Raw genomic sequence first — 12,571 nt, 5'->3', positions numbered from 1 at the left:
GACTTCTTGAAAGCCAACATATTAGTTTTAGAGCCTACTCCTGTGTCTTTAGCTTGTAGTTAGGATGTGGGAGCTGTTCAATAAAAGGGTTCTCTCTTATCACAATGAAGGAAGTTTTTGCTTTCTAATGTTGCTGTTAAAGCCATTACTTGATTTTTCACAGTGTAGCTTTTTAAAGCTTTCCAAATGAGATTCTCTTCAGAAGAGCAAAAGGCCCATTCACTAGATAACCTTCTACTGCTTGTTGTTTAGCAAAACAGAAAGTGTCTTTGTCCCAGAGAGATCCTAAATTGGACTGTGTATTTGGACACTTCAGATTCAGATGCAGAAAGACCAATATGCATTTGCAGAACCAAAAGGATCAACCACTATTGAAGTAGTATAAAACAAGATTGGGGGAGGAAGTTTGTCCTTGGAGCCAAACCTGAGGGCCTGGGTTGGAGCCCCAGTAACCGCACAGTAGCTTGAGAAAACTGACTCTCACAGGTTGCTCTCTTCCTTCCATATGCACCCCTAGTGCTCACACAGACACATGCATGAACCACACACAAAGGTAGGGAGATTCTGTGTTCATAGCATGTGGCATCTTCAGTCATAGGGTCTTACTTTCTTGTTCTGGAAGGCACCAAGAATTGGAAAAATAATACAATGTTTTGGCATTCTCTTGGATATTGCTGACCAAGAACTCGAAGGGGACTTTTTAGTACTCAACATTTGCGTTACTGAATCATGAGAATTGGTGGTGTCAATTTTCTTGTTGCTGTAACAACATGCCTTAGAAAATAACTTAAGGATTATTTTCTCTCAGGATTTGAGAAAATAATGTCATTATTAGGTCATTGTGGCGGTGAGAGTTGTTCCAGCTGTTGCAGAAAGAGAAGGTACCAGCTCGCTACATTGCACCCATAGCTAGGCAGCAAAAAGATGAATATTCATGTACAGCTAAGTTTTCTTCTTTTCATTCAGTCTGGGACTTCATATCAAGGGACAGTGCCACACACATTCATGTTGGGCTTTTTGCTGTCCTTGGTTAAACATTTCTGGAAATATTTTCAGAGACATAGCATTCATGTTACTCCTACGTGAATCCATATCCAGTCAAGTTGACAGTGAGGAACATCCATCACAGCATGGATGCACTAGCATCATAAAATGTCAGATCACTGGCAGACATACGTACTTTAATTGACACTTGAGGTAATCTTAAAATCTATGAAACTAAATGAATCACGAACATCTTCAGAAATTAAATTTTTCATGTTAAAATGCATTTGACTCTATCCCATCACAATCTAAAAATACCATCCTTTCTATATTATTTATATTATCTTCGAAGCTATATTTCTAATGCATCTCTCTTTTAGTTCATTTTCTATCCAAACTGCTTTGATCCCAGACTGTTTTATTGTTTGTTTCATTTGTGTTTCTCAGTGAGACACATGGGGAAAATGCCTATTAATTTTGTGACTGGAAGTTCAGAATGAAAAATAAATGATTACAGGACATGTTCATGATCTCATGGATCTAGAAAAAAATATTTCTTTCAGTTCTACTGGATAGCATACAGATACTAAATGCCATGAGAGCAGCGTTATTCATTATTTTATGAATATTTCTCTGTAATACTCAAGTGTGTTATTCATGGCTCTAAAAGGTTGCTATGAAGAGGCATGTAGCAGCTTTTCCTTTCATTTTATGTTCTTAGAAAGTACAGATTAATGCTTATTCCTGTGAAGGCATATAAGACAACTAAAGTCACTTGTAATGTGTGGACGATGGCAAGGCAATGAACATTGGAAATATTTGAAGAAAAATCTTTTGTGTACAGGTGAAATTGCCCAATGACATTAAATACAATATGTATCTATTTCAAGTATACCGATGCCTCCTCGTTCTTTCCATCACACCTTCTCATTCCATTCCTTTTACTGAAGGATGTTTATCTAAGCAATCTACAAGACTGAGATCTCAATTGTGTATGTCATTACCTCATTACCATTCCCTGTTCAGTGTATTGTCAATTATTGTCGATCTTGCTTTATAAGGAATGTCTTATAGATCTTTCTCTGGTTTAGATGCTGAATGTCTTCTCTCATGATAGATATGATCATAGCAAATAAGTCATTATTCTATTTGTGATTAATGGTAAAATATATTTTAGTCATATTGTTATATGAATGATAAAATCTTAGTGAATTCTTTCACATTCTTACTGTAACTCTGAAAACACACATCAATAAGGAAGTAGATGAGAGAGTTGCTTTAAAGTCAATGTAGGAAATATTTCTGCTAATTTCATGTTAAGAGTCCCATGTACACATTATGAGTTTAAGACTCAGAAAAAATGTCACAAAACATTCCCCAGAATCACTTCTGGGTTAGAGTAAATGCCAGATGGCCCTCCAGAGCATTAGCTAGGTTTCCTCTTAAATATTACCATGGCAAAACAGAAAGGGCTGAAGAGACCATAACTATCTAAGAAATACTTAGTTCATTACTCTAATAGTATCTTTATCGGGGAATCATATATTAGTTTCTTTATACACTTGTTATTAAGAACCTTTACCAACATGTAAATATCAAAACAAATGGCTGCCTGACCACTCATATTATCAGGCTCATAAAATAAAATATGCTTATTGCACTTTGGAATTAAAATTGTTATTGCAAATTAATGGCTGTAAATTTCCACAACTAGAACAAATTAAATAAGCAAAACATATACTTTATTTGCTGTCAGCTAAAACATGCAAAACACACTCTTTTTTATAAAAAAAAAGAAAATTTGCAAATCATCCCAGTGTTTATACCCTTCAAGCCTGTGATGAGCAACTTCCCAGGGGAAAGTCTCTATAGAATATTGCTTTACTTTTGGTACCCAGAGTGTGCAGATGGCTAATTATTCCATCATGAATCAAGACTACTCCCCTTGACATAGTGAGAAAACTTGATAACTTATCTATTTTTCATCGTTCTTTTCAAATATTACTATTTTTGAATGCTTTAGGGAATCAAACACTCTTAGAATAAATAAATGATGACTATAGAAACTTTAGTGTTCAATAACGTTGAGAATAATTCGAATGTAACCTGTTTTCCCTCTGAAATAGATAGGAAAACTTCTGTCAGTATCACAATAGTGTTGTTGTTATTACACAACCATAATTCCACATAAAGCAACAAATTTGTAATTTATTCAGTGAGATAAAAATGCTGTACCAAAGAGAAGTTTCTTCAGGAGAAACTACTGAAAGACTTTACAGAAAATATTGCTAATGAAAATACAGGGCTTGGATTTGTTCAGAAAGGATTAAACTAAAGAATTTCAAAGCACTGGATATGTAGGAAAATATAATCTCCTGATTCTGTAAATAATATTCAAATTATAGGACAAACCTCATATCAATTAACATTACAGTTAAAAGTACGTACTATGCTAAAAATACATAAACTCTAGCTTCATACCTTGTTTTCCTAGATATTTGTCAAACTTTTTAGTACATCAATAAAAACCATGAAAATTCCCTGGCCTCAGTAGTGACGGTTTTGCATGTATGTTGGCCTATTTGACTGAATGAAGTAGTGGTGATTTATTTTACTTAGCCCAGAAATAATTTTACTTCCCCAAAACAAATGTTGAGTTTACATATACAAACATAAAAGAAAAATCACTGGAAAAGTTATCTTATTCTTTTTATGTCTATTTCACACATATGACAAATACTTGTACATGAGTTAGTAAGAAAGGAAGACCCTCAATGACTTTTTTTCTTCACTTTTTTCTGTGTATGAGTATTTTGCCTGTGTGTGTCTGTGTGTGCACCATGTGTATTCAATGCCTGTAGAGGCCAGAAGACAGAAGATGATGTCAGATACTCTGGAATTGAATGGTAATGAGCTGTTGTGTGGGGGCTGGGAAGTCAAACCCAGGTTATCTAGAAGAGCAGCCAGTGCTGTTAAGCATTGGGCCATCTCTGCAACTCCTCTTGATCAACTTTGTATGAATTCTCTTTTATATATGTGCTTTCTTCTTCAACATGAGGCATCATCTTCTGTTCCTTTTATCTTTCTTTTCTTTAGTAGTTTTTGTTATCATTTTTCAATAATTTTATTTCTGAGAGCTTTATACATGAGTGCTGTGTCTGTCATCTTTTTTTTCCTCTCTAATGCCTTCCTGCTTATTCCCTCCCAAATTCATTCTTTTCTTCAATTATTATTGTCTGAATGTGTGTTTGTGTGTCTGTGGTATGGTGTATCCACATACATATACACAACCTAATAAGCCAATTTAGTATTGCGTATGTGATGCATCCTAGGCTGACCACTTGGGATTTCACCACCTGTACAAGTGATCATTCCTGGAAACAACTGATTTTTCCTCTCCCAGGAGCCTTGACCACCTCTATATCTCTTCATCTAGAGTAGGCCATATGGAATCTTCCTGGACACATCTAAATGACCATTTGTAGTGTAATTATGCTAGTCTTATACAGGTAACCATGAAGTTGAGATGCCATAAATGTGTTTTTGCAGTAATGTCTAGGAGACCCTGTCTAGCAGCAGACATCCTGGACACATGACTTTTGGGAGATTTGCAGCTCCTCTTCAGTGATGTTTCCTGAACCTTAAAAGCAGGAGTTACATCAAAGAGGGTTGGGCACTCCAAATAACTTACTCTTGCATTTTGACTAGTTGTGGATATCTGTAATCATCTTTAACTGTTACAAAAAAATAATCTTCTCTGGTGAAGAGTGCTGCATGTAACTTTGTATGTAAAAAGAAGTATTTAGATTATATTCGGAGATTATATTCATTAGGAAAATTGCAGGAGTAGGTTCAACTTAAGGGTCTGTGACCTTCACAACCTCCCAATAGAACATCACAATAATTGGTAAATTTTAGTTAACAAATGTGTGTGTTACTTTCTACTCTTTCATGCACAACTATAGCTGATTTTACCTTTGATTAAGGATTTGCAACATGACAATATGCTTTTGCTTAAAGGATAAATGACCAAATAAAATCATGAAGCCATCTGTGTCTTGTAGCAGAGCTTCTAATTGGGCTTAATAATAAAACCTTGGAGTTAGCTCTCATGGGTGAAAACTGAAGGGTTAGAGAAACAGAGTGGCCAACCATTAGAGAGTACTTACCTCTACCAATGCTCAGACCAGTGGGAAAATCCTATCTATACAAAACCTCTGACTGCATGCTCAGACTAAATCCTCATACTGTATCTGAGCTCCTGTCTCCTCCTGCTTGTATTCCTCTCTCTGCCTACCCATCGTTCTCCTGTCTCTGCCTTCCTAGTGCTGGGATCAAAGGCATGTGATTTGTATGAACTCTGTTTTTCTTTTACACAGATTCAATCTTTTGTAGCCCAGGGTGGCCTTGACTTCACAAAGATCAGTGAGCCTTTGTCTCCCGAATGCTGGGATTAAAGGTCTGTGCCACCACTGCCTGACCTCTATGGCTATCTAGTGACTTAGCTTTGTACTCTGATCTTTAGGCAAGCTTTATTTCTTAGATTACAAACAAACTATCACTACAATGCCCACACTATAACTGTTCATTTGGACCACGGTACAAGCATTCCTCCAAAAATATCCAGACAGCATCCAAATTTTTCCATGTCCTGTGTTCATTCTCATGTGTGCGGCAGTGAAGAAGCCCCAGGGATTCTATATTTGGTGGGATAAGAAGAAAGTGAGCGGTTAGCATAATCAGTTCCGTATTTTGTGTAATCAAAGGTTTCTGTAAGGGACAGAGAATGAAGACAAATCTTCCTGAAATGAGTGGCATGTATTCTCACAGAACTTCCATAATCTGAAATCTATATTGGTCTTAGAGGAACGAATATTTTGTGGAATATGAATATCAATAATAAAATCCACTCATAGTTAAAAATACATCTTTACGCCTACTGTGTTGTGTGAGAGAGACAGAGTCCGAGAGAAAAAAGAGAGCGAAAGATAGGGAGATCTCTATAAAAGAACACAAACCATGTCAATTGCTTTCATTTTTTAATAATAATCTAAACAACCCAGTGTTGACTTTGACTGGCTCCAGGACAGTTAGTGACATTTGCAATAGTGGCTAATAATAAACTGAGAAAAATGAAGTGTCAGCTATATTCACAAGGACAGCAAAATGACTAGCCAATTTAATGCCCTGGTCATTTAAAGAAAACTGTAAATTTCGTGGACTGAAGTAAAAATGAAAACACAGTTAGGCTACATGGCTAATAGGTTGACATCAGTCAAGGAGGTAGTCTTCAAAAGAAAAGGCATCAGATTTTCTGGGACAGCAGCTGCACAGTCTTCTGGGATGGCAGCTTCATAGATAACTGGGACAGAAACTGCATAGCCTTCTGGGACAGCAGCTGGGCAACTTCTGGAACAGTAGCCTCATAACCCCTTCTTTTATCTGATTACTTGAGTGTTATTTTTTTCAGTACAGTGAGGAAAAGAGCAAAATTATGTGTTCACCCATGTTTTACATTTTTGTTCCTGTTAACATTATGTAAATTATATTGTGAAAAATATGAAACTGCACAGCATCATAAGCCAGTTCTTGCCTGGTCTGGCACCTGCCACATGAGTGATTTTATCAGATAATGGATTCTGCATGGAAGAACCTGATGTTCTCCATTGTGACTAGTGCCTGGGTCATGTGTTCGTTTCTTGTTCAGGGTCTGTGAAGCAGAATGAAGAGATAGAGGCTTATATTGAATGGCAAAGGAGGACCATGAGAAAGAAGAATGGAGAGGGATGAAGTCCAGAGATATAAAGGGGTGTTGGTTGAATTAAATGCAGGAGTTACCAATTCCTCTCAACTTCCAAACCTTTTAACCCACATGGGACCTGTCTTTCATTTAATCAGCACATTTTCTACCTTAGATTCTCACGGTACCTCATGTTGAGACTTCCAGAGTCTGATATTCTGTTTGGATAATTGACTTTTGTTTCATATGCTTGTATTTGAGTCAGACTTAAAGTCTCTCCCCATGCTTTCTCCCTCAAACACGCATATACACAGACATCACACACACACACACACACACACACACACACACACACACGCACACACACACACACAGAGAGAGGGAGAGAGAGAGAGAGAGAGAGAGAGAGAGAGAGAGAGAGAAAGCATTGACACTAATGTTTCCTTTGCACCCAAAACCTGATGTAATTGAAGTGGAAGCTAACAGTTTGAAAGATATAATACGGTACAGAACTAGATATACACAGTTACATAGCGATTTGAACTTCATTTCTCTTTTTGTTCTGAAGTCTTCAGGTCTGACTGTTTAAAGTAATGGACCACTTTTTAATCAGTAAGCCAGTATACCCAAGACACTGGTGGTTTGGAAAAAGCAGGTCATATGGGTCGATGAGTTTTTAAAAGATTTATTTTCATTAACCAATTTAAGATGGTGTCTATATGTATGTCTGTTTGGGGTTTGTGCATCTGTGTGAGCAACCGCCCACAGAGCCAAAGTGAAGGTTAGCTTCTCTAAGAACTCCTTACTGGTGGTTGTGAGCTGTTCCATGTGAGTCCTGCAGAGAGGGCTACTAACCACTGAACCATCTTGCTAGCTCCAGAATGATGATATTATCATAGTGAAATTGTTTATTTGCTGCATTCCAACTAATGAGTCAAGACAGGGTGAAACAGTCTTGTCTACGCAAAGTCTCATATTACATGCATGTGGCATCTGTCACAGGTGGAATTACTAATAAAAGGGATCCATTTCCCTTCCTCTTAAGATTACAACATAAACACAAAGTAAAGGCAGTTAACCATCAGCTGTACTGAGGCTGATGGCAGTGGTAATTGAGGACACAGAAGCAGATTCCACAAAGCAGTACTCGGCACTGTGGAATTTCTCACTTAATGCCCATTGTATCTGGGCATATAACACACTGAATTTTGTATCACTCATAAGGTATTCTTATAGTTCATAAATGTGCTTTAAAATGCAAGTAAATGAACTGGTACACACATTTAGTTTTATTCAAAAATTCTTAATATATAAGAAAATAAAATTCTAGTTTTTTAATAAAACAGATTTTTAAAACATAGTTTGTAGCCGGGCAGTGGTGGCGCACGCCTTTAATCCCAGCACTCGGGAGGCAGAGGCAGGCGGATCTCTGGGAGTTCGAGGCCAGCCTGGTCTACAAGAGCTAGTTCCGGGACAGGCACCAAAGCTACAGAGAAACCCTGTCTCAAAAAACCAAAAAAAAAAAAATAGTTTGTGAGTATAATTTAAAATTAGTGTCCTGCAAAATTCTGCTTTTATTATCTGAGGAATGAACTGTTTGTCATATTTCCATTAAGCTGAAAGTGAAAAATTAATGAACCAATTACTTGGATATTTCAAAACTAATTCAAATTTATTAGTCATGCAGCACAAAAACCATCAAAGACTTAGGAATGCTCAGTTTGAATTTAAGGTTCACTCGTATTTAACTTTTAAATCCATTGTTTCATGAGCATCTCGGAGGAAAATAGAAGTTAAGTATTGACTTTTTATTAGCTGATAAATGTGTTTAAATCTGATTTATTTATTGAAATGCTTTAATCTACCAATGATTACTTTAGAACAGAAAATATCAGGGAGTTAATGGGAGCAAATGAGCTTTGGAAATATATTTAGTGTGTCTGCTGGGGAGGATAGCTTGTTAGTAATAAAGCAGGATCAAAGTAACAGTGGAGACATACAAGCTTTTTTTTCTTTGTGCCCCTGCTCCATTCATGGGGACTCTGAGAATTAGCAATATAGAATATTTTTAAAACAGTTGTTGATTCATTTGTGTTTCTCAAAGAGCTATTTCAAAACTTCCCAACTTGCCACTCTGGTGTTGTCTGTGTTTGGCGGCATGAATTATTTTTGCCAAGGTACAGGATGGAGTAGAAGAGGACTGGTCAGTATTGACTAAAGCAACTTCCTGAAACCTGCATATCACTGTCACATTGACTCAAGAGGCTACATAGTTTCTAACATCATGTCTGTGAACCGTGCATGTCCTGGCTTATGAGCATATGACCTATGCAGTCTCAGTGTCCTTTCTGAAATGTCTCACACTTGATTTATACTATGCTATTGCCTTATCAAATCTCTCCTGTTTTTCCAACTAGCAACTCTACATTGTCACTTTGCTCCAGGATTTGCAAATTAGACAATTTGTCATGGTCTTTGACATAAAACAGTCAAGGAGCAATGAAGTATACTGTGGCAAAATTCACTGTTACACATGGACATAAAAAAACAGAGACCCAAGACTAGCTTTGTGCTTCTCCAGAAAATCTGATCTCAGTTTAAATCTTTATTACTATTTTCTTGAATCCACAGCTTCTATGACAGCCATCACCTTAAGCAAAATATCATTTTTCTTTGTCTTGTGGTTTTCTGAAGATGGACGCTCTAAAGTAATCCAACACTAGTTTAGAGCTGTGTATAATAAAATGTTCTTTATTTAGGGGTTGACTCACATATCACAGTCCTACATGAACAGGAAACAGAAACCGAATCTAGCAGCCCAGAGAGAACATGCAAGCTTTATGTCTGCATTTATAAGAGACCACACCAAGTGGGCTGCTGTCTTAAAGGCTATTGGCTGAAGAAGTACACACGGCAGTTTCCACATGATAAATTTAAAGAGTCACTCACAAACATTTACTCATGTATAATCTGCCTCCTGGAACCTGGTTACCAAGATCAGGGAGATCTTCACCCCTTGCAGACAGATCAAATTTGACTCCAAGTAAACCTCCAGAAATTATTTTCATAATAAAAGTTCTGTATATAGTACCACATTCTAAAATTTAGCTGTCAGGCTTCACAGTGGATTTCCTTTTCTGTGTCAGTAACAGAGCTTTCCTAAGTGTTTGGTTTTTACTTGAGCATATTTGCTTTGTCGTCTCCTCCACTATTCTCTGAATATGGTGTGCATGGTTGTTATATTTTATCTTATCAGTTTTGTTTGAGTTGCATTTTATTAAAATTATAGATAAATGTAGTTCATTACTTAACCAAATAATTCCAAGAGAATTTACTTCCTAAAATTATCTTGTTCCACCCATTCTTATGTCTCCTTCTCTTAATTTATCTCAAGTGCACAATTAATTGGCTTCAGCATCGTTTCTTGCAACACATGTTTATAGTTTTATTCTTATTCCTCCACACGTGTTTGAGATACATAACTTATTAGTCAACGTGTGTGTGCATGTATAGGTACACGTGTATGTGAGGTGAGCTTGTACATGTGCATGTATGTATGGAAGCTCAATGACAACCTTGAATGTTGCTTCTTAGGCAATTGCCTTGTTTTTAAGAGATGGGGTCTCTCATGGGAGGCCTGGAACTTGTAAATTAGACTAAGCTGCCTAGAGGAATTCTTCTGAATCTGCAGTGGCTCTAAATGTATGCTACAACACCAGCATACCCCCACCCCTCTTTTACATGAGGACTTTGGGGAACAAACTCGGGTTCTTGAACTTGCAAGGCTAATCATCACTGAATTAACAAAGTCAGAGCTGCAGAAATGGCTGATGGAAGTTAACCAATACCTTCTGAACCATCTTCCCAGAACTACATTTCAGGTTTACTTATTATTTTGATTGACTTGTCATTCTGCATCATCAGGATTTATCTTTCTGTCTCAAGCATACCATTCCATGTTTCTTCATTATCTCCATTCTCTTGAAATACAATTTTATGATTATATTAATTATGACTATACCACTTCTAGTCATACTGTACTATTGCATCTCATTTTTACACATCCTGTTAAAGCTAATCATTGTCTTCGGATAATACCTACTCTCCTGTATGTCTGGGAAATATTTAAATCCTAACTCTAATATTACTCTATATATTCCCTGAACTCATTAGCTCACATCAGCCATGCATCCCTATAGGAGGAGAGAGCTGCTTGTTGGTTCCCTGCCACTCAGCTCCAAAAATAATCACACAGAAACTGTACTAATTAAATCACTGCTTGGACCATTAGCTCTAGCTTCTTATTGGATCACTCTTACATATTAATTTAACTCATCTATATTAATCTGTGTATCAACACGTGGCAGTAGCTTACCAGGTAAAGTTCTGTCTGGCTCCAACAGGGCTACATGGCTTCTCTCTGACTCCACCCTTCTTTCTCCCTGTATATAGCTTAGTCTTCCCTGCCCAGCTCTGTTCTGGCTCATTATCACTGGCTCAAAACAGTTTCTTTATTAACCAATCATATTCACAGCATACAGAGGGGAATCCCACATCACCTCTGCATTTATTTCCACAACCTCTTGAACTCTGCCCACAGCTTTCCTCTTCTCTGAAGATGCCTTTGCCTGAGAGTTCATTCTCATGAATTGGATAAAATAAGTTGAATTTAATTTTGAATGTAGGTAATATTCAATGACCTCTAACTTAGGTGTGGCAGTACTTGGACAAGTTGTTTTAATCAGCGGCCTTCTGATTTTCATTAGTTTTAGATTTTCACCAGTCTGCTCATATCTTCTACTAGCAAAAGCTCTATTTCCTGAAGGCATTGGGCAGAGTTGGCCATGTAAATTTTCAGACGTTCCAACAGTATCCTGTTTAAGAATGGCAACTTCTTCATTATCTGAATCCTCCCTCTTCTGTTTCTACTTCCCACTGGCATGATGAAGGGCCAGGCATCCACATTGTCTATATGTACAAGAGGCCTTCTTCATACCATGCTTCATAGGATCCCCCTTTTTCATCCTGTCAAAAGCAGAAGGATCTGCTAGTGCCTGGGCCTTTGGAATTCTGTTCTACAAGCCACATTCTTTCTTAGTTTCCTCATCACAACATTAGTTCCAGTCACTGGGGTCCATTCACTGTGTTAGCTGCTAATTAACTGTTTCAGCTCCTACAGTCCAGCTGCCCTCTGCTGTCTTGGTTCCCATGTATTTCTGTGTCTCCATTCTTTTTTTAAAATTTATTTTATATGCCAATTTCAGTTCCCTCTTCCTTCTGTCCTCTCATTCTCTCCATCTTCTCTCCACCCCACCCACATCCACTCCTTAGATGTGAGGTCTCCCATGAGGGGTTAACCAAGTCTATCATATCACTTGAGGCAGCACCAAGGCTCACGCTGCTCTCCACCCTGTATAAAGGCTGAACAAGGTATCCCTCCATAGGCAATAAGCTCCAAAGAGTTGATTCATGCAGTAGGGATAAATATGGTTTCCACTGCTAGTGGCTCCACAAATTTTAAGTTCAATCTTTGTTGGTGCCCGAGCTTGTCAATCTGGGGTCAATGAGCTTCCACTAGCTCGAGTCAGCTCTTTCTGTGGGTATCCCCATTGTGGTCTTGGCCCCTTTGCTCATGGACTCTCTCCTCTCTCCCTCTCTATGACTGGATTCCAGAAATTCAGCCTAGCGCTTAGCTGTGAATCTCTGCATCTGTTTCTATCAGTTATTGGATGAAGGCCATATGATGACAATTGAGGTATCATCAATCTGATTCCAATGGAAGGGCAGTTTGGCTACCCTTTCCACTATTGCTTTGTTCCATTCTTTTCTTGTTACCTTGGTGAGTCA

The 12,571-nt window shown here is 37.7% G+C and overlaps 1 protein-coding gene across 2 annotated transcripts in view; it reads left to right on the top strand.

The window, feature by feature from the left end:
• Positions 1–12,571, top strand: part of Naaladl2 (N-acetylated alpha-linked acidic dipeptidase like 2) — a 1,054,557-nt gene that overhangs the window by 762,090 nt on the left and 279,896 nt on the right. The gene's annotated exons all lie outside the window — the stretch shown is intronic.

This window comes from Microtus pennsylvanicus, chromosome 16 (genome assembly GCF_037038515.1).
Source record: "Microtus pennsylvanicus isolate mMicPen1 chromosome 16, mMicPen1.hap1, whole genome shotgun sequence".
NCBI lineage: Eukaryota > Metazoa > Chordata > Mammalia > Rodentia > Cricetidae > Microtus > Microtus pennsylvanicus.
Note: the sequence above shows the minus strand (reverse complement) of the source record. Positions and strands in the feature narration are given on the sequence as shown.